The sequence below is a fragment of the Ranitomeya variabilis genome, chromosome 4, assembly GCF_051348905.1.
Source record: "Ranitomeya variabilis isolate aRanVar5 chromosome 4, aRanVar5.hap1, whole genome shotgun sequence".
Lineage (NCBI taxonomy): Eukaryota > Metazoa > Chordata > Amphibia > Anura > Dendrobatidae > Ranitomeya > Ranitomeya variabilis.
The window spans coordinates 762,887,962-762,910,490 of NC_135235.1; positions in this window are offsets into that span (position 1 = coordinate 762,887,962).

Here is a 22,529-nt window from a genome sequence, read left to right on the forward strand (position 1 = left end):
CGATTTTCCTCCGGTCAGGTGGAATCTTCGGATTGTCCTGGAGTGGATGCTGTGGTGGAGAGGTTGCATCAAATTTGGGGGCAGGTAGTGGACAATTTGAAGTTGTCCCAGGAGAAGACTCAGCTTTTTGCCAACCGCCGGCGTCGGGTTGGTCCTCGGCTTTGTGTCGGGGACTTGGTGTGGTTGTCTTCTCGTTTTGTCCCTATGAGGGTTTCTTCTCCTAAGTTTAAGCCTCGGTTCATCGGCCCGTACAAGATATTGGAGATTCTTAACCCTGTGTCCTTCCGTTTGGACCTCCCTGCATCTTTTTCTATTCATAATGTTTTTCATCGGTCATTATTGCGCAGGTATGAGGTACCGGTTGTGCCTTCCGTTGAGCCTCCTGCTCCGGTGTTGGTTGAGGGCGAGTTGGAGTACGTTGTGGAAAAAATCTTGGACTCCCGTGTTTCCAGACGGAAACTCCAGTATCTGGTCAAATGGAAGGGATACGGTCAGGAGGATAATTCTTGGGTGACTGCCTCTGATGTTCATGCCTCCGATCTGGTCCGTGCCTTTCATAGGGCTCATCCTGATCGCCCTGGTGGTTCTGGTGAGGGTTCGGTGCCCCCTACTTGAGGGGGGGGTACTGTTGTGAAATTGGATTTTGGGCTCCCCCGGTGGCCACTGGTGCAATTGAACTTGTGTGCATCTTCCCCTCTGTTCACCTGTTCCCATCAGGATGTGGGAGTCGCTATTTAACCTTGCTCCTCTGTCATTTCCATGCCGGTCAACATTGTAATCAGAAGCCTTTCTGTGCATGTTCCTGCTTCTAGACAACTCCCAGCTAAGTCTGACTTTTGTCCTTGTTTGTTTTTTTGCATTTTGTTCCAGTTCACAGCTGCAGTTTCGTTTCTGTGTCTGGAAAGCTCTTGTGATCTGAAATTGCCACTCTGATGTTATGAGTTAATACTAGAGTCTTAAAGTAATTTCAGGATGGTGTTTTGATAGGGTTTTCAGCTGACCATGAAAGTGCCCTTTCTGTCTTCCTGCTATCTAGTAAGCGGACCTCGATTTTGCTAAACCTATTTTCATACTACGTTTGTCATTTTCATCTAAAATCACCGCCAATATATGTGGGGGCCTCTGTCTGCCTTTCGGGGAAATTTCTCTAGAGGTGAGCCAGGACTGTATTTTCCTCTGCTAGGATTAGTTAGTCCTCCGGCTGGCGCTGAGCGTCTAGGGATAAAACGTAGGCACGCTACCCGGCTACTGTTTGTTGTGCGGCAGGTTTAGTTCATGGTCAGTTTTAGTTTCCATCCTTCCAAGAGCTTGTTCTTATGTATGCTGGGCTATCTTCTCTTGCCATTGAGAACCATAACAGAGTACGTGGTGGAGAAGATCTTAGATTCTCGTCTCTCCAGGCGGAGGCTTCAGTACCTGGTCAAGTGGAAGGGCTATGGTCAGGAGGATAATTCCTGGGTGGTCGCCTCTGATGTGCATGCGGCCGATTTGGTTCGTGCCTTTCACACCGCTCATCCTGATCGCCCTGGTGGTCTTGGTGAGGGTTCGGTGACCCCTCACTAAGGGGGGGGTACTGTTGTGAATTTACCTTTTTGGCTCCCTCTAGTGGTTACTAGTGATTTGACTCTGGGAATGTCTGCCATCCCTTGCATGCTCACCTGGGTCGTTAGGTCAGGGGTGTTCCTATATAAGCTCCCTGGACCTTCAGTTCTATGCCTGGCAACGTTGTAATCAGAGCTAATCTGTTGTGCTCTTGTCTACTGATCCTGGTTCCGGCTAGATTAAGCTAAGTCTGTTTTCTTGCTTTTTGCTATTTGTTTTTGTTTGCATTTTTGTCCAGCTTGTACATAATCTGTATCCTAACCTTGCTGGAAGCTCTAGGGAGGCTGGAGTTCTCCCCCGGGCCGTTAGACGGTTCGGGGGTTCTTGAATTTCCAGTGTGGATTTTTGATAGGGTTTTTGTTGACCATATAAGTTATCTTACTACATTCTGCTATTAGTAAGTGGGCCTCTCTTTGCTAAACCTAGTTCATCTCTGTGTTTGTCATTTCCTCTTACCTCACCGTTATTATTTGTGGGGGGCTTGTATCCAACTTTTGGGGTCTATTCTCTGGAGGCAAGAGAGGTCTTTGTTTTCCTCTTCTAGGGGTAGTTAGTCCTCCGGCTGGGCGAGACATCTAGCGACCAATGTAGGCATGTTCCCCGGCTACTTCTAGTGTTGGCGTTAGGAGTAGATATATGGTCAACCCAGTTACCACTGCCCTATGAGCTGGATTTTTGTACTTTGCAGACTTACTTGTTCCTCTGAGACCCTCGCCATTGGGGTCATAACAGATGCTGTCCTCCTTCTCCTCCCTGTCCTCAGGTCATCCCCGCTGAACAGAAGCTAATACAGATGTGTTTGTAATACCATCTATAGCACATGAAAGTAGCTCCTGTTCTTCCTCCTCCTCATTGCCTACCAATCCACGTTGAGAAGAAATGAGGCTGGGCTGAGTGTAATCCCCCTGTATGTTTCCTTGCTCCGTGTCCTCGTGCTCCACCTGCAATGCATCCTCTTTGATTGTGAGCAGAGAGTATTTCAGAATGCTGAGAAGCGGGATAGTGATGCTAATTATGGCATCATCGCCACTCACCATCTTGGTGCCGTCATCAAAGTTTTGGAGGATGTTACATATGTCTGACATCCATGTCCACTCCTGAGGTCTTATGTGTGGAGTCTGACCTGAAATTCGACGGCCTTGTTGATGTTGGTAGTCACCAACGGCCCTCTTCTGCTCACAAATCCTTTCCAACATATGCAGCGTAGAGTTCCAGCGCGTGGGGATGGGGAAATCACACATTAGTCGGTGAGCTGGAATATGAAAACGCTGCTGAAGCACGGCAAGGGCGGCTGAAGTTGTAGTTGACTTTCTAATATGGTCAGACAGATGGTGTACTTTCACTAGCAGATCAGGCAGCTCCAGGTAGCTTTTCAGAAAACGTTGAACCAAGAGGTTAAGCACATGGGCCAAGCAAGGTACGTGTGTGAGCTCACCTTGCCTCAGAGCCGCCACCAGGTTACAGCCATTGTCACACATGACCATGCCTGGCTGTAGGTTCAGCGGTGTCATCCAAACATCTGACTGCTTTTTCTGCGCTGTCCACAACTCTTCTGCATTGTGCGGTTTGTCACCTATGCAGATTAGCTTCAGCACAGCCTGTTGCCGCTTGGCTGAGGCAGTGCTGCAGTGCTTCCAGCTTCTGACTGATGCGATGATTTCAGAGATGGAGGATGAAGAGGAGGAGGAGGTGCAGGAGATGTAGACTGTGGCGGTAACCCTGATTGACATAGGTCCAGCAATCCTCAGAGTGGGGAGGATGTGTTCCATCCCAAGGTCCAACTGGGTCCCGGATTCCACTATGTTAACCCAGTGTGCCGTCATTGAGATGTACAGTCCCTGCCCTCAAGCACTTGTTCACGTGTCCGTGGTTAGGTGGACTTTCCCGGTAACAGCATTGATGAGGGCACGGGTAATGTTGTGGGACACATGCTGGTGTAATGCCGGTACGGCACACCGGGAGAAATAGTGGCGACTGGGCACCGAGTACCTTGGGACGACTGCCCCCATCAGGTTGCGGAATGCTTCCGTCTCAACAAGCCTAAAAGGCAGCATTTCTAGCACAAGCAGAAGAGAAATATTAGAATTGAGGACTGTGGCCTGTGGGGCGTTGGCTGGGTATTTCTGCTTGCGTTCCAAAGACTGGATTATAGACAACTGAACGCTGTGTTGGGTCAAGGACGTGGACGAGCTTGCTGATGGTGCTACTTGACTGTGGGCCACAACAGGTGCAGGGCTAGAGTCATCTTCACACTACTGTACTGGGGATTGGCTTCTATGCAAAACAGTGGAAGAAGCAGTGGTGTGACCAGCAGGCAGTGGTCCTCGAGTCTGGGGTTCGGCCCACAAAGTCAGGTGCTTTGCTTGCATGTGCCTGATCATGCTGGTGGTCAGGCTGGTTGTTTGCTACCTCTGCTGAAGCAGGCATGGCAGGTGCTGCAAATGGCCTGTTTAGGGTTATCGGCAGAGTCTTTAAAAAATAGCCAGACTCGGGAAGATCTCACAGGTGGAATGGCAACTTCACTCATGTTGGTGTTACAGGGAACGGATGCATGCCTTCTGTCTGTGGCCACCACACTGCTTCTTCCTGCCTGTTGGGGGATATGCCTCCTTCCCCATTTGTGCTGCTGTCCTCGCTACGCATGTCCTCCTGCCAGCTTGGGGCAGTCACTATGTCATCCACCACCTCGTCTTCCACATCTACACCCTGTTCCTCCTCCTGACTTTCTAGAAATTGTATCTCATCATGGTCCACCTCTTGTGACACTTTCCCACCATTGCCTTCGTGTGACTGGAGCTGGTCAAAGCTTTGGGCAGCTCTACATGCGATCTCATCTTTCCCCACTTCAAGTTGACTGGGAGAGATTTCTGAATCTTGAAATGGAAAACTGAACAGCTCTTCAGAGTGTCCAAGTGTGGGATCAGTTGTCTCAGGGCACTCGGCATGGTGGGAGGAAGGAGGATCATGGTGAGGAATATCCTGGCCTCACTCACGGCTACTCAGACTTGACCGTGTGGAAGACAAACACAAATGTCTTTATTAGTAGCAAAATAATATGTGATCAGTATGCCTGCAAATCTATGATTTTTCAAACCCAAACACCAGGCAGGCCTCAGCCTGACCTAACAGACTGTATTCAATTTTTTTTTCTTTAAGCTAATTTATGCGAAATAGTGCTGTATAGAATTTGAGTATCACACAGCCAAAAAATAAGTACACCGGCCTCCAATGCCCAAACTTGGAGCACAGAGATATATGACGGCTGTAACGGAAACACCACACTGGCAAATCTGTGGCCTTTGAATTTTGTTGATACGAAATAGTGCTGTATAGAATTTGACTATCACACAGCCAAAAAATAAGTACACAGGCCTCCAATGACCAAACATGGAGGACGCAGATATATGAGGCCTTTTTCAGTGAATTTAAAACACCAAAAAAAAGGGAGCACAAGGGTCGCACAGACAACTATGCTACGTATGCCTGACAAACTATAACTTTTCAACAGGCCTCAGTCTGACAGAACAGACTGTATTTTTTTTTGGGGGGGGGAATTTTTGGAAAAAAAATAGAAGGAAAAATAGGTATACAGGCATAGACAGTAAATAAGCTGCAGCAGGCAGTTATGGAGCTTTGGGAGGGATGCAGTGGGAGCAATGGACACACATACAGTGCCTGCAGGCCTTGCACTAATGTGGATATGCTGTGTCCTGCCTGCCTAGCGTTGCAACATCAGGACCCACAAATTAGCCCTAAAAAGGACTGTTGGTTTCTGAGGAGTTGTGGATGTAAGAGTTGCAGACCTACACTAACTCTAAAACCACGATTCTGACCCTATCTCGGCAGCAGCTCTCCCTATTCTCGGTGAAACAGGAACAGAATGCGGCGAGCAGGGCGGCGCCAGGTCTCTTATACTCGGGATGATGCTGTACGGCCCAGCCAATCACTGCACGACACAACAAAGATGGCTGCGGCATTTCATGGCCTGGCAGACAATCCCTGCACAGTGATTGGGTCTTTAACCCCTTACTGACCTCGGACGTACTATACCGTCCGAGGTCAGCTCCCCTGCTTTGATGCAGGGCTCCGCGGTGAGCCCGCATCAAAGCCGGGACATGTCAGCTGTTTTGAACTGCTATTAACTAGTTAAATGCCGCTGTCAAACGCAGACAGCGGCATTTAACTACCGCATCCGGCCGTGCGGCCGGATATGAGCGCATCGCCGACCCCCGTCACATGATCGGGGGTCAGCGATGCTTCTGCATTGTAACCATAGAGGTCCTTGAGACCTCTATGGTTACTGATCGCCGGTGGCTGTGAGCGCCACCCTGTGGTCGGCGCTCACAGCACACCTGCAATTGTCCTACATAACAGCGATCTGATGATCGCTGTTATGTAGCAGAGCCGATCGAGTTCTGCCTGCTTCTAGCCTCCCATGGAGGCTATAGAAGCATGGCAAAAGTGAAAAAAAAAAGTTTTTAAAAATGTGAAAAAAATAAAAAAAACATAAAAGTTTAAATCACCCCCCTTTCGCCCCAATCAAAATAAATCAATAAAAAAAAATCAAACATACACATATTTGGTATCGCCGCGTTCAGAATCGCCCGATCTATCAATAAAAAAAAAGCATTAACCTGATCGCTAAATGACGTAATGAGAAAAAAAATCGAAACGCCAGAAATACGTTTTTTTGGTCGCCGCGACACTGCATTAAAATGCAATAACGGGCGATCAAAAGAACGTATCTGCACCAAAATGCTATAATTAAAAACACCAGCTCGGCACGCAAAAAATAAGCCCTCACCTGACCCCAGATCACGAAAAATGGAGACGCTACGAGTATCGGAAAATGGCGCAATTTTTATTTTTTTTTTGCAAAGTTTGGAATTTTTTTTCACCACTTAGGTAAAACATAACCTAGACATGTGAGGTGTCTATGAACTCGTACTGACCTGGAGAATCATAATGGCAGGTCAGTTTTAGCATTTAGTGAACCTAGCAAAATAGGCAAGCAAAAAACAAGTGTGGGATTGCACTTTTTTTGCAATTTCACTGCACTTGGATTTTTTTTCCCGTTTTCTAGTACACGACATGGTAAAACCAATGATGTCGTTCAAAAGTACAACTCGTCCCGCAAAAAATAAGCCCTCACATGGCCAAATTGACGGAAAAATAAAAAAGTTATGGCTCTGTGAAGGAGGGGAGTGAAAAACGAAAACGGAAAAACGAAAAATCCCAAGGTCATGAAGGGGTTAAAGTCCGCTAAAACTGCTGGGTGGAGACTGCAGTTACCGCCGAATAATCCCGGAAATGCTCGCTGCTCGCCAAGTACCCCGATACTCGGGCGAGTAACGAGTAGTGGCGAGCACGTTCACTCATCACTATTTCTGAACTCTTCCTGAGTTAAAAAATTAGTACTGTTGTTTCTAAATGATTATGAACTTGTTTTCTTTGCATTATTTGAGGTCTGAAAACACTGGGTTTTTTATTTTAACCATTTTTCTTTGTTAGAAAAAAATACTAAATTTATTGCTTGAAAATTCTGAGACATGTCAGAAGTTTATAGAATAAAAGAACAATTTACATTTTACTCAAAAATATACCTATAAAGAGAAAAATCAGACAAACTGGACATTTTGCAGTGGTCTCTTAATTTTTGCCAGGGCTGTAAGTATAATTACAACTGTGATTTGTCAAAAATCACAGCTGATATCAAGCCGAGGGTTAGTAATAGAGAGGTGTCTGTGAAACACCCCGATTACTAACACTGTAAGCAAAAATAAAGAAACACAGATTAAAAACATGTAATTAAAATATAAAAACAGACACCCTCTTTCACCCATTTACCCCAAAAAAAACCACCTCCAGGTCCAATGAGATCCACAAGGTCCAGCGTAATCCACATCGAGGTCCCAAGACGATCCCCTGCTCCAATACATACAGAAGCCACAATGACATCATAAAATTGACCTCTCCCTGTATCCGCCGTACACACTAAGGGCGGCATGGAAGCCGCCACCTGCGAGGTCACCGGAGATTACAGTCTGCGGTTATCACAGACCCTCTGAGCTGTCAACTGTCACTTGAGGTGAACTCAAGGAGCACAGTGACCGGCAATACGCATAACCTGGCGGAAACATTGTAGTAGGTTGGATTGCCGGACTGCCCCCAGCATGACACAGGGGCACTACAGTACGGAAGTCCGACAGTGAACCAGTGGGATCATTACAGTGCATCAGATTGGTGAATCACTGGTGGACTGCGTTGCCCACTAGACTTTGTTATATACAGCAAGCTAAAGCTAAGTGGGCAGAAGGACCTGGTGTTTTAGTTTACTAAGTCTGGTATTAAACCCCTCACAGGGACCTGGTCCTTTATCCCACTTGGATTTAGCTTTCTCACAGAGAGCAGGCTAAATCCAAGTCGGCAGAAGGACCTGGTCCATTTGGCCACTAATTATAGTATTAACCCCTTCACAACGCATGATGCAGTTACGTCATATATCATAGAAATATAAGAAAAAAAATATTGCTTTTGCTCAATTAAAAAAATACCCAAATTTGGAATTGACGTGATCAGAAAGGTCTGACCAATCAAAATGTAAAATAATCTGATCGGTAAAGGGCATAACGAGAAAAAAACTAGAAACGCCATAATTACGTTTTTTTTGGTCGCAGCAACATTGCAATAAAATGAAATAAGAGGTGATGAAAACATGGTATCCGCGCCAAAATGGTATCAATAAGAACGTCCCGCCAAAATAAAAAAAATTCCCAACGGCGATGTGGATGGAAAAATAAGTTATGGGAAGGAAATTTAAAAAAAAACAAAAAAAACTGAAAATTGCCCGAGGGTTAAAACACTCCTAGGTGCATGCATGGAAAAAAATCTGTGGTTGTGTGATCTACAAAAATGATCACCAGTAAATAAAACGGGACAAGGATGAGATTGGCGCAGAATATTGTACACACTGGGATTAAGGGGAAAATTCGTGTGTATAATTGTCACATATAAATAAATGTGTAATCAGATGTCAGATCTAGTCTGCGGCTCAATATTACTGCAAAAAATCACATGACAGGATTCATATATATCTATATACAATAAGGGTCCTTCTATCTACTGGGATTTAGCATTCTTATATAGAGCAGGCGAAATCCAAGTCACTAAAGGACCTGGTCCCTCTGCCGACTGGGAAATAGCCGACTCTGTGTGAGAAAGCGGAATCCCAGTGCACAGAAGGACCTGGGCCTTTAGCCGACTGGGATTTAGCTTTCTCCATACTGAGCCGGCTATTTGCAAGTCGGCAGAGGGACCAGGTCCTTTAGCCGACTTGGATTTAGCCACAACCGTCAGTGACATTCCCGCCATTATTCGCCCTCACTACTGGCACAATCACCTCGCGCCGCCTTTTCTACACAATGTTCTGTGTGGAATGTAACGTGTGATTTCTCTGGAGACAAATAGACCCCACACATGAGGGAATTATCACCGGTTACCGGACGTCTAGTATATGGCGGCATATGATTGTGCTATCGCCTCCACACCAGGAGCTAAAATGCCGAAATCTCGCTTATTTACCCCCTTCCAGTGTCCGGCTAAGGGTCATATACGGCCATGCCCCTCTCCAGTCACTGTGGGGTTTGGTAATAGGATGGAGGGCGGCGTCCATGCTTGGACTTCAGAGAGATTAATAAAATCACAGCTCACCTTCCCTGTCCTTTACCCCTTACACCTGACCTGTTTAGCCAATTACCTGGAGATAAATGGATTTACAGACTTAACGTCAGAGGGGCATATAACCTTATACGTATCGCCATGGTGACGGATGGAAGACCGCACACAATACACCTGAGGGGCAGAGTGAACATTTGATGCTGCGATTCGGGGTAACCAATGCTCCGGCAGTCTGTGAAAATGTCATTAATTATATTTTTGTCACTGATTGGTAGATTTGTGGTAATTCTCCTGGATGATATATTGAGTTCCTCGCGTACTCTGGAGGAGCATGGTGAGCATGTCAGACAGGTTCTCTGGATTCTACGTGACAACTATATTTGCTAACCTGGAGAAATGGCAATTTGTGGTACTAAAGGTCCAATTCTCAGGACATTTGGCTTCTGCATTGGGGTTTCAGATGGACCCCGTTAAGGTCCAAGCAGTCCTTGATGGCTTCTAACCAAGGAACCTGAAAGCGTTAGGCTGTGTGCACACGTAGCATATTTTTCGAGGTTTTTCGCTATAAAAACGCTATAAAACCGCAAAAAAAACGCTACCATTAAGCATCCTATGTAATAGAATGCATTCCGCATTTTTTGTGCACATGCTGATTTTTTTCCTGAGCGCATTCCAGAAAAAAAACGCAGCATGTTCATTAAAATTTCGGAATCGCGACGATTCTGCACCCATAGGAGTGCATTGATCTGCTTACTTCCCGCACGGGGCTGTGCATACCATGCGGGAAGTAAGCAGATCATGTGCGGTTGGTACCCAGGGTGGAGGAGAGGAGACTCTCCTCCACGGACTGGGCACCATATAATTGGTAAAAAATAAAAGAATTAAAATAAAAAATAGCGATATACTCACCTTCGATGTCCCCCGCAGTCTTCCGGCCTCTCCGCTGCATGCTGCCGCTTCGGTTCCTATAGCTGCTGGGCGGTGAAGGACCTGCGATGACGTCACAGTCTTGTGATTGGTCGCGAGACCGCATGTGACCGGTCACGCGACCAATCACAAGACCGTGACGTCATCACAGGCCCTTCACCGCACAACAGCTATAGGAACGGACGCTGCTGAGGTCTGCAGGTGAGTATAACCATTTTTTTTTTTTATTATTTTTAAACATTCTATCTTTTACTATAGATGCGGCATAGGCAGCATCTATAGTAAAAAGTTGGTCACACTTGTCAAACACTGTTTGACAAGTGTGACCAACCTGTCAGTCAGTTTTCCAAGCGATGCTACAGATCGCTTGGAAAACTCTAGCATTCTGCAAGCTAATTATGCTTGCAAAACGCTGGTTTTCTGCGGGTATATGCATGCTAATTCTGCATGCGATATACCCGCGGCAGGAGGCGCAGAATTGCCGCGGAAATTTCCGCGGCAATTCTGCAACGTGTGAACTTAGCCTTACAGAGATTTCTTGTAGTCGAGATACTGAGGAGCAAACAAGCGAAAAATAGGGTCTTATCTGATAACAAGATCTAATGAGAATAGAGGAGTATTACACTCACCTGATAGAGCGGCACCTCAGCAACATGTTCAATGTATAAATCAGCTGCTGCAGGACACGGGTCCAAAGACCGAGCAGAAGAGCTGATCCGGGTATAATGTGTCTGTACCTGCACTGCTGATGAAGACTATCAGATATGGAGATTTCCTTAAAAACGTTTATTCACATAGGTCTTCACAGTCAACGCGTTTCACAGTCACGCAGGACCTCTTCCTCAGGACAAAGCCTGATAGCGGATGAACATGTCAAGCTTGGAACGTTTTATATGTAGTCTTTATGAAAAAAAAAAGCCAAACAAAGCACGATATGTCAAAGTTCATGAGAAAGTCTGTCAATGATAAATTATGGTTCATGATAAAACAATAATCATTTACATACATTAATTATATTAAAAAGTGCTTATGAATGAAGTGAGGTCACCTAAAAGAAGGAATAAACATGTATGTGATGTGAATGAGAAAGTTCTGGCCAGTAAATAAATCATTTATAAATGGTGTTATTGAGTTGTGTCAGTAGTTTCCTATATGAGCTGTGACCTGGTGTTCTGGAAGGTTCTGAAGTCACAGGTATAGCGGTGTAAAGCTGGGCACCACTAGTGAACTGGATGGATCAGCATTGGACTGAAGAAATAGGATTATTGGAAAAGAATCCATAGAACCAGAAGACAAATCCGTAACCCAATGGTTAATAAGTGATAAGAATGAATGTCAGCCTGGGGTGTTACATAGTGAGAAATGGAAGTGCTGACAACATAAGAATGTGACTGAGTCTTGTATGTGACGGCTGTCTATTCGAAGAGCGCGTGTTGGTTCCTGATCGCGGCTGTTCTGGTAACAGGAGACATAAACCTAGTGAGCATGTATCGGGGTCAGCTACTATGGTGGAAGCTGATAGAATGTGTAGTGAATGGGAGTAAGGGAAAATGAGGGAGGTGTTGTTGATGAGGCGAATAATGCGATACAAAGAGCGTCGGCTGATCCCTCAGGCTACAGAATGGAGGATCCATTGGAGGAGCACTCTGGATGCCAGAGACAACGAAAAAACTGGGGAGCGAACTACACTAGTGATGAGCGAGCATACTCGGTAATGGTCGTTACTGGCCCGAGCATCGCTGTACTCGGCGAGCACCGAGCATTTCCGGGTTTGCTCAGCGGGAGTTCGGGTCCCCGCCCTGCATGTTTGGCGTTCTTTAGAGAACCAATAAACATGCAGGGATTGTCTACCACGCACGGTAATGCCGTAGCCATGTTGGTTGTGGCATTACAGTGATTGGCTGGCCGCACAGCATCATCAGGTCTATAAGAGACCTGGCCTCGCCCTGCTCGTCGCATTCAGCTCCGGATTCAGACAGTGTAGGGAGAGCTTCTGCCGAGATAGGGTCAGATGTGGGGGGGTTTCAGTTAGTGAGGGTCTACCATCATAGAATCCACAAATCCAGCTAAACCAACAGTCCTTCTAAGGCAAGGTTCAGATTGCGTTAGGGCAATCCGTTTAGCGCTCAGCGCTAGCGGATTGCGCTAACGCAATGTCTTTTTAGGGGTTGAGTTAAACATCCCCACTAGCACAGATCCCCAATCTGCCAGAGCGGGGAACAGACCTCGGGCGCGCCGCGGACGCTGCAAGCAGCGTCCGAGGCGTGCCACAGAAGAACGGCACATCGCTAGTGCGTCTGTCGAAAATGGCATGCGCTAGCAATGTACTTTAACATTGCTGGCAATGGTAGCACTAACTGATGCGTTGCACGGCGTTAATTTCGCCGTGCAACGCTGTCCGTTAGCGCTCACACAAAAACTAAATGAGAACCTAGCCTAAGGACTAATTACAGAGTATATTGAGTGCAGTGCTAGGTAGGCAGGGGAGTGTATGTGGCTCTATACATATCAGTACAAGGCCTGCAGGCACTGTATGTGGGTATATAGATATCAGTGCATACATCAAGAGGGTCCATTCCATCACTGTCTGCTGCTGCCTATTACATATATACATAGCCCCAGGTATCAGTGGCCAGGAATATTTTTTTTGCATCTTAATCCTGATTATTTTATTCCAGAGCCCCTTTTTTTCCCCATTTTCTTGTTGACACTGCAGACTACAGCCAGATCCTTTTCACAGTTCAGTGTAAAAATCCAGTTATTTTACACGGGTTTGTCCGTCCCAGTTATCACATCTGAGTGCGCAGAAAATTCTGCCATTTTTTGTGGTGCTGTAACATTTTTTTGGAGTGTCTTATCCAATTTCTTGACACCATTTTGCTGCCCAAAAAGTATTTAGTAACAGGGCAGATATTGTAAACTGAGTTTTGTACACCACATGGATCACATATCATTGCGCTCAAAATTGTGCCATTTCAGGGCTCCATAGAATTTTTATTTTTGTGCGATTGCCGACTTATTGACACAACATTCCTGGCCGAAAAATAAAATACAGGCCACATATTTTACAGTGTGGTATCTCCGTGACACGCCTCATCTATCTGTGGGCTACAAATTGTGGCATTTGAGGCTCCATTGAACTGTTTTGCTCTGTGTTTCCCTAGTTATTGACACCAGTTTGCTAAAAAAAAAAATTGTTACCTACAGGGCAGATATTGTAAACTGTGGTTTTCCCGCACACGGATCACATATAATTTCCCTCCAAATTCAGCCATTTGTAGTGAGCGTGGAAAATATTGTAGTCCATATAAAATGGGCAAGGCGTGTGGCAAGGGATAGGGAAGTGGACGTGATGGTGATGGTGCATGCAGAGGTCGAGGCTGTGGACAAGCTGACAGTGGGCCACAACAAACACCCACATCTGCTGGCTCGACCTTCCTGTCCCAATTACTAGCGGACCGCAGCAGGACAGCAGGATTGGAGCCAGAGCAGTGTGAAAAGGTTGTTGGTTGGATGGTGGATAATAGAAAATAGTAAAAAATGGGAACCGAAAACATCACATTTAATAAGACTATTAAAATGACTGACACAACAACAAAAAGCAAACATATACTGGACTTAGGAAAAGCTAACCAGATAGGAAGCTGATTATAAGCCTAGAGACCACTCGTTAATATAGGCAGACTTCCCTGCTCCCCTAACGTGAATCAGTCACTAAACTGATAGACATTTATAACCAAGCAGGGGAAAGAAACAAGGTACATAGATCCAAAAGAATAATACCACCGCTGCCAGTAATCTGGAAAAGGAAGGAGGAGTAAAAAAGCCGCTGCCATCCGTGTTTAGTTTCTGCAGGTGGCATCGTTCCATACGGGCGACTTTATCAGCAGTTATTAGTTCATGTGCGATTACTAAGCCTGTAGTATTTTTACAGGTTCTTACAACTTGTGCGTTATCTTCACAATAAATATGGGAAACTTTCCTGTGCTGAGATTTCCCCCGGCTGACGATGAAGTATGACCTGCTGCAAGAACTTCCATTCACTCTGCCCAGATTCATGTCCAAAAGCCTTGACCCATATGTGACCGCAGCCTTAAAATGCCCATTGGACCTCATGGTTGTCCAGGGCTGAGAACATTTATTTAAGCATGGATGTTTTCAAAATAACCAACAGGAAAAACAAAATATTAAACAAATAAATTCACCTTCGGTCACCCAGTGGACAGTTTGCAGGCTGCTCTGGAGGTCTGCGCCAGCTTCAGAAGTGATATTCCTGGCATCCAGATATTAACAGGTCAACTGAAGCCTGTGATTGGCTGCCACAGCCCGGTGACTAAAGGAAGATGCTAACCAAGAAGAATCCAATGTGCTCTTCTAGTCATCCATGCCTAAAAAATGTCAGCAAACAACCCCTCTAAAGCGACCTACACTCCCCCCATGTTAACTGTAATGATACATTTCTAATATATTGTCACTGTACAGAAAGCCCTCCGCTCTGCCGCTGCTCTTTACTTATTTACCATTGGTACATCATTTTCTTCTTGTCCACATTGGCCACTGCAGATTCATGGGGGGAAGCTGTGCAAAGTCTGAACCTCGCCCTCCTGCCATTCTCTGCCCTTGGATGGAGAAACCAACATGTTTATCGGCACTGGTGCGTCTCACACCGATGGCATGGCAGGGAAGCCATGGTACCAATTTACCACAGTGATAAAAGGGATTGGGGGACCCAATTCATGGGGAACAGCTATTTTGGGGCATGAAGACAATAGGGTACTGATGTCAGACATGGATGGAGCAGCAGGAGAGTAGAGGCCATTAGGTATAATGACTACGCATTAGAATTGTGTAGTTACATGTGCTGTGGAGGAAGAGGAGTGTCACTTTAAAGCAAGTCTGTCAGCACAGAATGAGTGTTCAAACCAATTACAGGTCCCCTTGACGTAGCAAACATTTAAAAGGTGTTTGTCACCCCAAAATACATTATAAATGGGCTATACAGTGTTGTAGGGGACTTAGTAGCTATAAAACCCGTAATAGCACTGTGCCTGCTACTAGTAGAGTACCTGAAGGAATAACTTTATGTGCATATGATGGGGCTACAGTGCACCCCTGGTGTAGCCAAGGATTCTCTGGGCTGTAAGGCCAGATCTTTGGCATATTAGGTGACTTCCATGCTTCTGACTGATCAGCATGCTTCCCAGAGCGAGCACTGTCTGAATATGACTGGCATGTGTTCATATGATGGGGCTACAGTGTACCCCTGGTGTAGCCAAGAATTCTCTGGGCTGTAAGGCCACCTTTTTGGCACATTAGGCGACTTCCATGCTTCTGACTGATGAGCACGCTTCCCAGAGAGAGCAATGTCTGAATGCGACTGGCATGTGTGCATATGATGGGGCTGCAGTGTACCCCTGGTGTAGCCAAGAATTCTCTGGGCTGTAAGGCCACCTCTTTGGCATATTAGGCGACGTCCATGCTTCTGACTGATCAGCATGCTTCCCAGAGCGAGCACTGTCTGAATGCGACTGGCATGTGTGCATATGATGGGGCTGCAGTGTACCCCTGGTGTAGCCAAGAATTCTCTGGGCTGTAAGGCCACCTCTTTGGCACATTAGGCGACTTCCATGCTTCTGACTGATCAGCACGCTTCCCAGAGCGAGCACTGTCTGAATATGTGCCTGCTGCCAGCTGTACCCGCACACAGTGGCCGGGCACGATTCCATCCTGTCCAGTGATGCCGCTGGTTACACGACTACAGTGTGGTGAGCGGCTTCAGAGGCGAGAGTTTGGTCACTCCCCTTCCCTAAGGCTACTTTCACGCATGCATTACTTAGGCCACAAATCCATTTTGGACATTAATTTCTATTATCTGGTCCAGAAAAGGTCATAGATAACCAGAATGTCAGGACACAAATGTGCATGTCGCCTTATTTTACGACGTTTGCCTTACAGGGAACCTGTCATCTGATTCATGCTGAGCAAATTGTGGGCAACATGAATCAGAGTCAGGAATAGATTGCTCTGAAATACGCCATTATTTCAGAGAAAAGATACTTGAAAGATCCTGCCGGGGATCATAGCCGCAGACCAAACTAGCCCAGCGGTGACTGACAGGTCTCCCCCATATACACACGAGGTTTCCCGGACAGATTGATAAAGCTTCTTCTCTTTGAAACGCTCCATCGCGCAGCCAGGCTCTGATTCATGCTGCCCACAATTCCCCATTAATACACTATGCCGCAGAGCAGTGACAATGCACAGTTCGTGCTCCTTTAGAAGCACCTTTTAAATGCTGCTCGGCTAGATCGGTACACTGTAACCAATCAGTATACATTGCTTTCCATGCCTGCTCTCTACTCTTGTACTCAGACAAGGAAATTCTCATATAGAAACTATTGGAATATAGTGTACCGATCTCTTCTAAAGTAGCATATCTGGAGGCGAATTCCATAACAAATAGTTTAGTTACTCTTTAAGCTTTACTTAGAGGATTATTCCGTAAAACGTGTGCAGTCTGTAGGGAGCCAGAATGATGGAACCCTGGGAGAGAAAGGGGACAATGAGCCGCATAATGGCCCTTTGTGCAATAAGTCGCTTTTGTGTGAAATTATTCTGTAAGGCTACTTTCACACTAGCGTTTACCTGATCTGTGGCAGGCTGCGGACTTCCTCCGTGAAGCCCCGCCCTTGGCTGCACCTCCGCCGCTAGCTCCACCCTCTTCTGCATGCGGCCCGCATGCGGCTTGCGTACCTATCTTTAACATTAGGTACGCAGGTCGTGCTGCAGTATGCGGATGCTGCCACATGCGTCGTTTTGACGATGCGGAAAAAAAAATGCTACAGGCTGCGTCCTACGCTGGTCGCCGCGTCAAAACGACGCATGCGGCAGCATCCGCATACAGCGGCACGACCTGCGTACCTAATGTTAAAGATAGGTACGCAAGCCGCATGCGGGCCACATGCAGAAGAGGGTGGAGCTAGCGGCGGAGGTGCGACCGAGGGCGGGGATTCACGGAGGAAGTCCGCAGCCTGCCGCAGATCAGGTAAACGCTAGTGTGAAACTAGCCTAAGAGGTCACTGAAAAATGAAAACACTGCAAAAAAAGTGCAACAAGATGTCAGCTGTCAATCAAACACTTATACATATTAGTCCAAAAGACAACATTTTTGTTACAGAACACATTCAACTCAATGGTACACCAACCGAGGCCTCCTAGATGATCAAACCAGGCCACCAAATGCTCAGTTCAAAATATATCATTTATTTATAACACAAAAAAATAATAAAACAATCCATCAATATATACATGAATGAATGAATGACTGGTTCCAAAAACAGCCTGTAAGGCTTGTATAATAGTAATGCACATTCATTCAATCATAAATCTAGACACAACGTGTTATATGGCGCCTAAGATATTACCAATACGGTCAGGTCTACACCTAACTGCGGCAGAATCAGGAGATCATAGTTCCCTCTATGCACAGCCTATAAGGTTTCACGCTGGTCCTGTGCGGGTTCATATAGGGAACTATGATCTCCTGGTTCTGCCGCAGTTAGGATTTAGGTGTAGACCTGACCGTATTGGTAATATCTGGAGCTTAGGCGCCATATAACGCGTTGTGTCTATATTTATGATTGAATGAATGTGCATTACTATTATACAAGCCTTATAGGCTGTTTTTGGAACCAGTCATTCATTTTGTCACACCGGCACTTTAGTAGATAAAATACTTGTTTTAGGCAAATCATGTGACATATTTGAGCTAACAATAGCCGAGGAATAAGCTATGTTGTGACTTACCTCACTATCTACTAGAAAGGGGTTATTGTTCGGATATATGCACCGCACTTGAAACCAGTTATTGGTTTGGATGCACTTTTCACATTATGAAATTGTATATATTAAGTGATGGATTGTTTTATTATTTTTTGTGTTATAAATAAATTATATATTTTGAACTGAGCATTTGGTGGCCTGGTTTGATCATCTAGGAGGCCTCGGTTGGTGTCAATCAAACACAAAAAATTAAACACTATTTCTGTAACACTTTATGTTCCCTACATTTTTTAAAAATACCAGAAAACCTCATTAATATTAACACAGAGGCTCATATTTATTGCCCTAGATACTTACAATTAATAGTAATAATCTTTATTTATATAGCGCTGACATATTCCGCAGCGCTTTACATTATAGAGGGGACTTGTACATACAATAGACATTACAGCATAACAGAAATCTAATAATTAGAGCACAATAAGCCGCCCCTGCTCGTGAGAGCTTACACTCTACAATGAGGTGGGGGGATACAAAGTACAGGTGTGTAGTTACAATGATGTATTTACAATGATGGTCCAGCCATCTTCAGGGGGTGGGGGATAGATGGAGATAGTGAATGGGCTACACACAAACATAAAATGAGTTTGATTAGTGAACATGATAGGCCGCTCTGAACAAATGTGTTTTGAGCGAGCGCCTAAAACTATGCAAGTTGTGGATGGTCCTAATATCTTGGGGTAGAGCATTCCAGAGGATTGGCGCAGCACGGGAGAAGTCTTGGAGACAGGAGTGGGAGTACGGATTAGTGCAGAGGTTAGTCGAAAGTCGTTTGCAGAGTGCAGCAGTCGGCTAGGCCGATAGACAGAAATGAGGGAGGAGATGTAAGGGGGTGCCACACTGTGGAGAGCTTTGTGGGTGAGAACAAGTACTTAGAATTGTATCCTTTAATGAATGGGCAGCCAGTGTAATGACTGGCGAAGAGCGGACGAGTCCGAGTAACGATTAGCCAGATGGACAACCCTGGCTGCTGCATTAAGGATATACTGGAGAGGGGAAAGTCGAATGAGGGGGAGGCCAATTAATAGAGCATTGCAGTAGTCCAGGCAGGAGTGGATCAGGGCGACAGTGAGAGTTTTTGTTGTCTCCATGGTGAGAAAAGGACGGATTCTAGAGATATTCTTTAGGTGTAAGCAGCACGAGCGGGCAATAGATTGTATGTGGGAGGTGAAGGAGAGTTCGGAGTCAAACATAACACCCAAACAGCGCGCCTGCTGCCGGGGTGTTATTAAGGTGCCACCCACAAAGAGGGAAACGTCAGATTTAGAGAGGTTAGTAGATGGCAGGATCAGAAGAAGTTCAGTTTTGGAGAGGTTGAGTTTCAGATAGAGAGCAGACATGATGTTGGAGACTGCAGACAGACAGTCACTGGCATTCTGTAGTACAGCGGAGGTAAGGTCAGGGATGACATGTACAACCCCTGGCAAAAATTATGGAATCACCGGCCTTGGAGGATGTTCAATCAGTTGTTTAATTTTGTAGAAAGAAAGCAGATCACAGACATGGCACAAAACTAAAGTCATTTCAAACGGCAACTTTCTGGCTTTAAGAAACACTAAAAGAAATCAAGAACAAAAAATGTGGTAGTCAGTAATGGTTACTTTTTTTAACCAAGCATAGGCGGAAAATTATGGAATCACCAATTCTGAGGAACATCCTCCAGGGCCGGTGATTCCATAATTTTTGCCAGAGGTTGTAGAGTTGTGTGTCATCAGCATAAAGATGGTACTGAAAGCCAAATCTGCTGATGGTCTGTCCCATTGGGGCAGTGTAGAGGGAGAAGAAAAGGGGGCCAAGGACTGAGCCTTGAGGTACCCCGACAGTGAGAGGAAGAGGAGATGAAGTGGAGCCAGTGAACAGAACACTGAAGCAGCGGTCAGAAAGATAGGAGGAGAACCAGGAGAGAGCAGTGTCCTTAATGCCCAGTGACTGGAGCCTAGAGAGTAGGAGAGGGTGGTCAACAGTGTCGAAAGCTGCAGAGATGTCGAGAAGAATGAGCAGAGAGTGGTCACCGTTAGATTTTGCTGTCAGAAGGTCATTGGTCACTTTGATGAGTGCAGTTTCTACGTTACAGACAAGAGACAAATGGCAAGCTAGTAAGCCCAATATGGAACCTGGAAACAGTCTAAAAGGAACAAGTGGCCTCTAGGATTGGTAACCAAACTCTTCCCAAGTCAAGATGGACAGGTCCGGAAGGTGGAGATCAAGATCCCCAAGCAAAACGGAAAACTGCTTCCACTGGACACCAGACGGGGAGTGTCAAGCCTTTATACAAATGCATATAATCAGTTTACAATGCTTTGTATTATTGAAGTGTGGTGTATTGTGATAACTTATCCAACAATGTTCTCCTTGTAGTTTACTTTCTGTTTCATTGCTTACTGTGCAATTCAATCTTTAAGGCTCATCAAGGCCTCCGTAGTTTCCCATCAGCCTGCATTAGTCTTGCCCCTTCTTCTCCAGCAGCCATTTTGGCCTCATGGATGCTGACATGCTGATCATCTCTCCCTGATTTTCAGCCCATCTGGTTGTTACCTCCACATAGCACAGTCGGTGAGTTATTGTTTTCCCCTTGTTAGAGCTCACCATGTTGTATTATGTAGCTACTCTGTTCTATATATGTTTTATATCACAGTAGCCTTTTGATATTACAGATGTTTATACTACCGCCATGCTGTGCACTTACACTGTGAATGTCTTGTACCATACATAATGCTGTGTATGTAGATATGTTGTATGCCTTGTACTGAGTACTTTCATTTTTTCTTATAGTTTTACACTGATCCTATCAATAAAAGTTGTAACGGACCCCCTGCGTCTACCTCAATGCATAGACAGGAGTTTAGCTGTCTGTCAAGTCGCTTTTCTTAAGCACAAAGTTGAGGATGTCAGAACAACTGGTGGGATAGTTTTATAGGTCGGGGCGTTACCAAATATGTGTATTTTTACAGTTTAGATTTTTTTTTCATTCAAATATTTATTTAGAGATAGAATATATATTGATTTTTAATTATTATTTTAGAATAAAAAAATTTTTTTACAATTATTTAAAAAAAAAAAAAAAAAAATTCTAACTTTTTACTTTGTCCCACTATGGGACAATCATTTTTTTGCAGGCTGATCCCTCCTATAGCATGCAGATGAAGCAGCATCACCACCATAGAAGCTGTCAGCGCTGCTGCACTTACACGGGGAGACTTCCTGACATGCACTGCGCATGATCGCCAGGTTCCCTAGCTGTGGTGACCTGGATGTCGTCATGATGATATTGAGTCACCATGGCAACAATCTGGAGCTGCGTTACACCGCGGGGTCTCCGACCCAAAGGCAGAGGGGCTGTCAGCTTCCGGAATGCTGCGCTCATGCTCGATTGCAGTATTTCAGGGGTTAAAGTGCCGGGAGCGTCTGTGACTGCTCCTGCCACCTAGCGCCGGGTGTCAGCTGTCAGAATCAGCTGTCACCTGTGGTGATCGCACGCACGCACCCAGTGTGCATGGCCAATTGTGATGACGTAATATTACGCACCTGTCAGATAGGCCCAGGTCACATGGATGGAATATTACCTCAGATGCCAGAAAGGGGTTAAAAAGTATTTTGGGTTAAAGAAAATGGCTGAAGATATCCTGATTGTGTAGCACTATATTGTAAATTGTGCTGTGGCTGCCACATCATGGGCCTAAAGGTACCTTCACACGAAACGACTTTGAAACGATATTGCTAGCGATCCGTGACGTTGCAGCATCCTGGCTAGCGATATCGTTTAGTTTGACACACAGCAGCGATCAGGATCCTGCTGTGATGTCGCTGGTCGCTGAATAAAGTTCAGAACTTTATTTGGTCGTCAGATCGGCGTGTATCGTTGTGTTTGAAAGCAAAAGCAACGATACCAGCGATATTTTACACTGGTAACCAGGGTAAACATCGGGTTACTAAGCGCAGGGCCGCGCTTAGTAACCCGATGTTTACCCTGGTTACCAGCGTAAAAGTAAAAAAAACAAACAGTACATACTTACATGCGTCCCCCAGCGTCTGCTTCCTGACACTCTGAGCGCCGGCCCTAAAGTGAAAGTGAAAGCACAGCGGTGACGTCACCGCTGTGCTGTTAGGGCCGGAGCTCAGTCAGTGTCAGGAAGCAGACGCTGGGGTACGCATGTAAGTATGTACTGTTTGTTTTTTTTACTTTTACGCTGGTAACCAGGGTAAACATCGGGTTACTAAGCGCGGCCCTGCGCTTAGCAACCCGATGTTTACCCTGGTTACCCGGGGACCTCGGCATCGTTGGTCGCTGGAGAGCGGTCCGTGTGACAGCTCTCCAGCGATCAAACAGCGACGCTGCAGCGATCGGCATCGTTGTCGCTATCGCTGCAGCGTCGCTTCGTGTGAAGGTACCTTAAGAGAACAAATCTTTGTTGCCCATAGCAACCAATCACAGCAATGCTTTAATTGTTGTAACCCGCTGTAGGAAGATGAAAGCTGCGCTG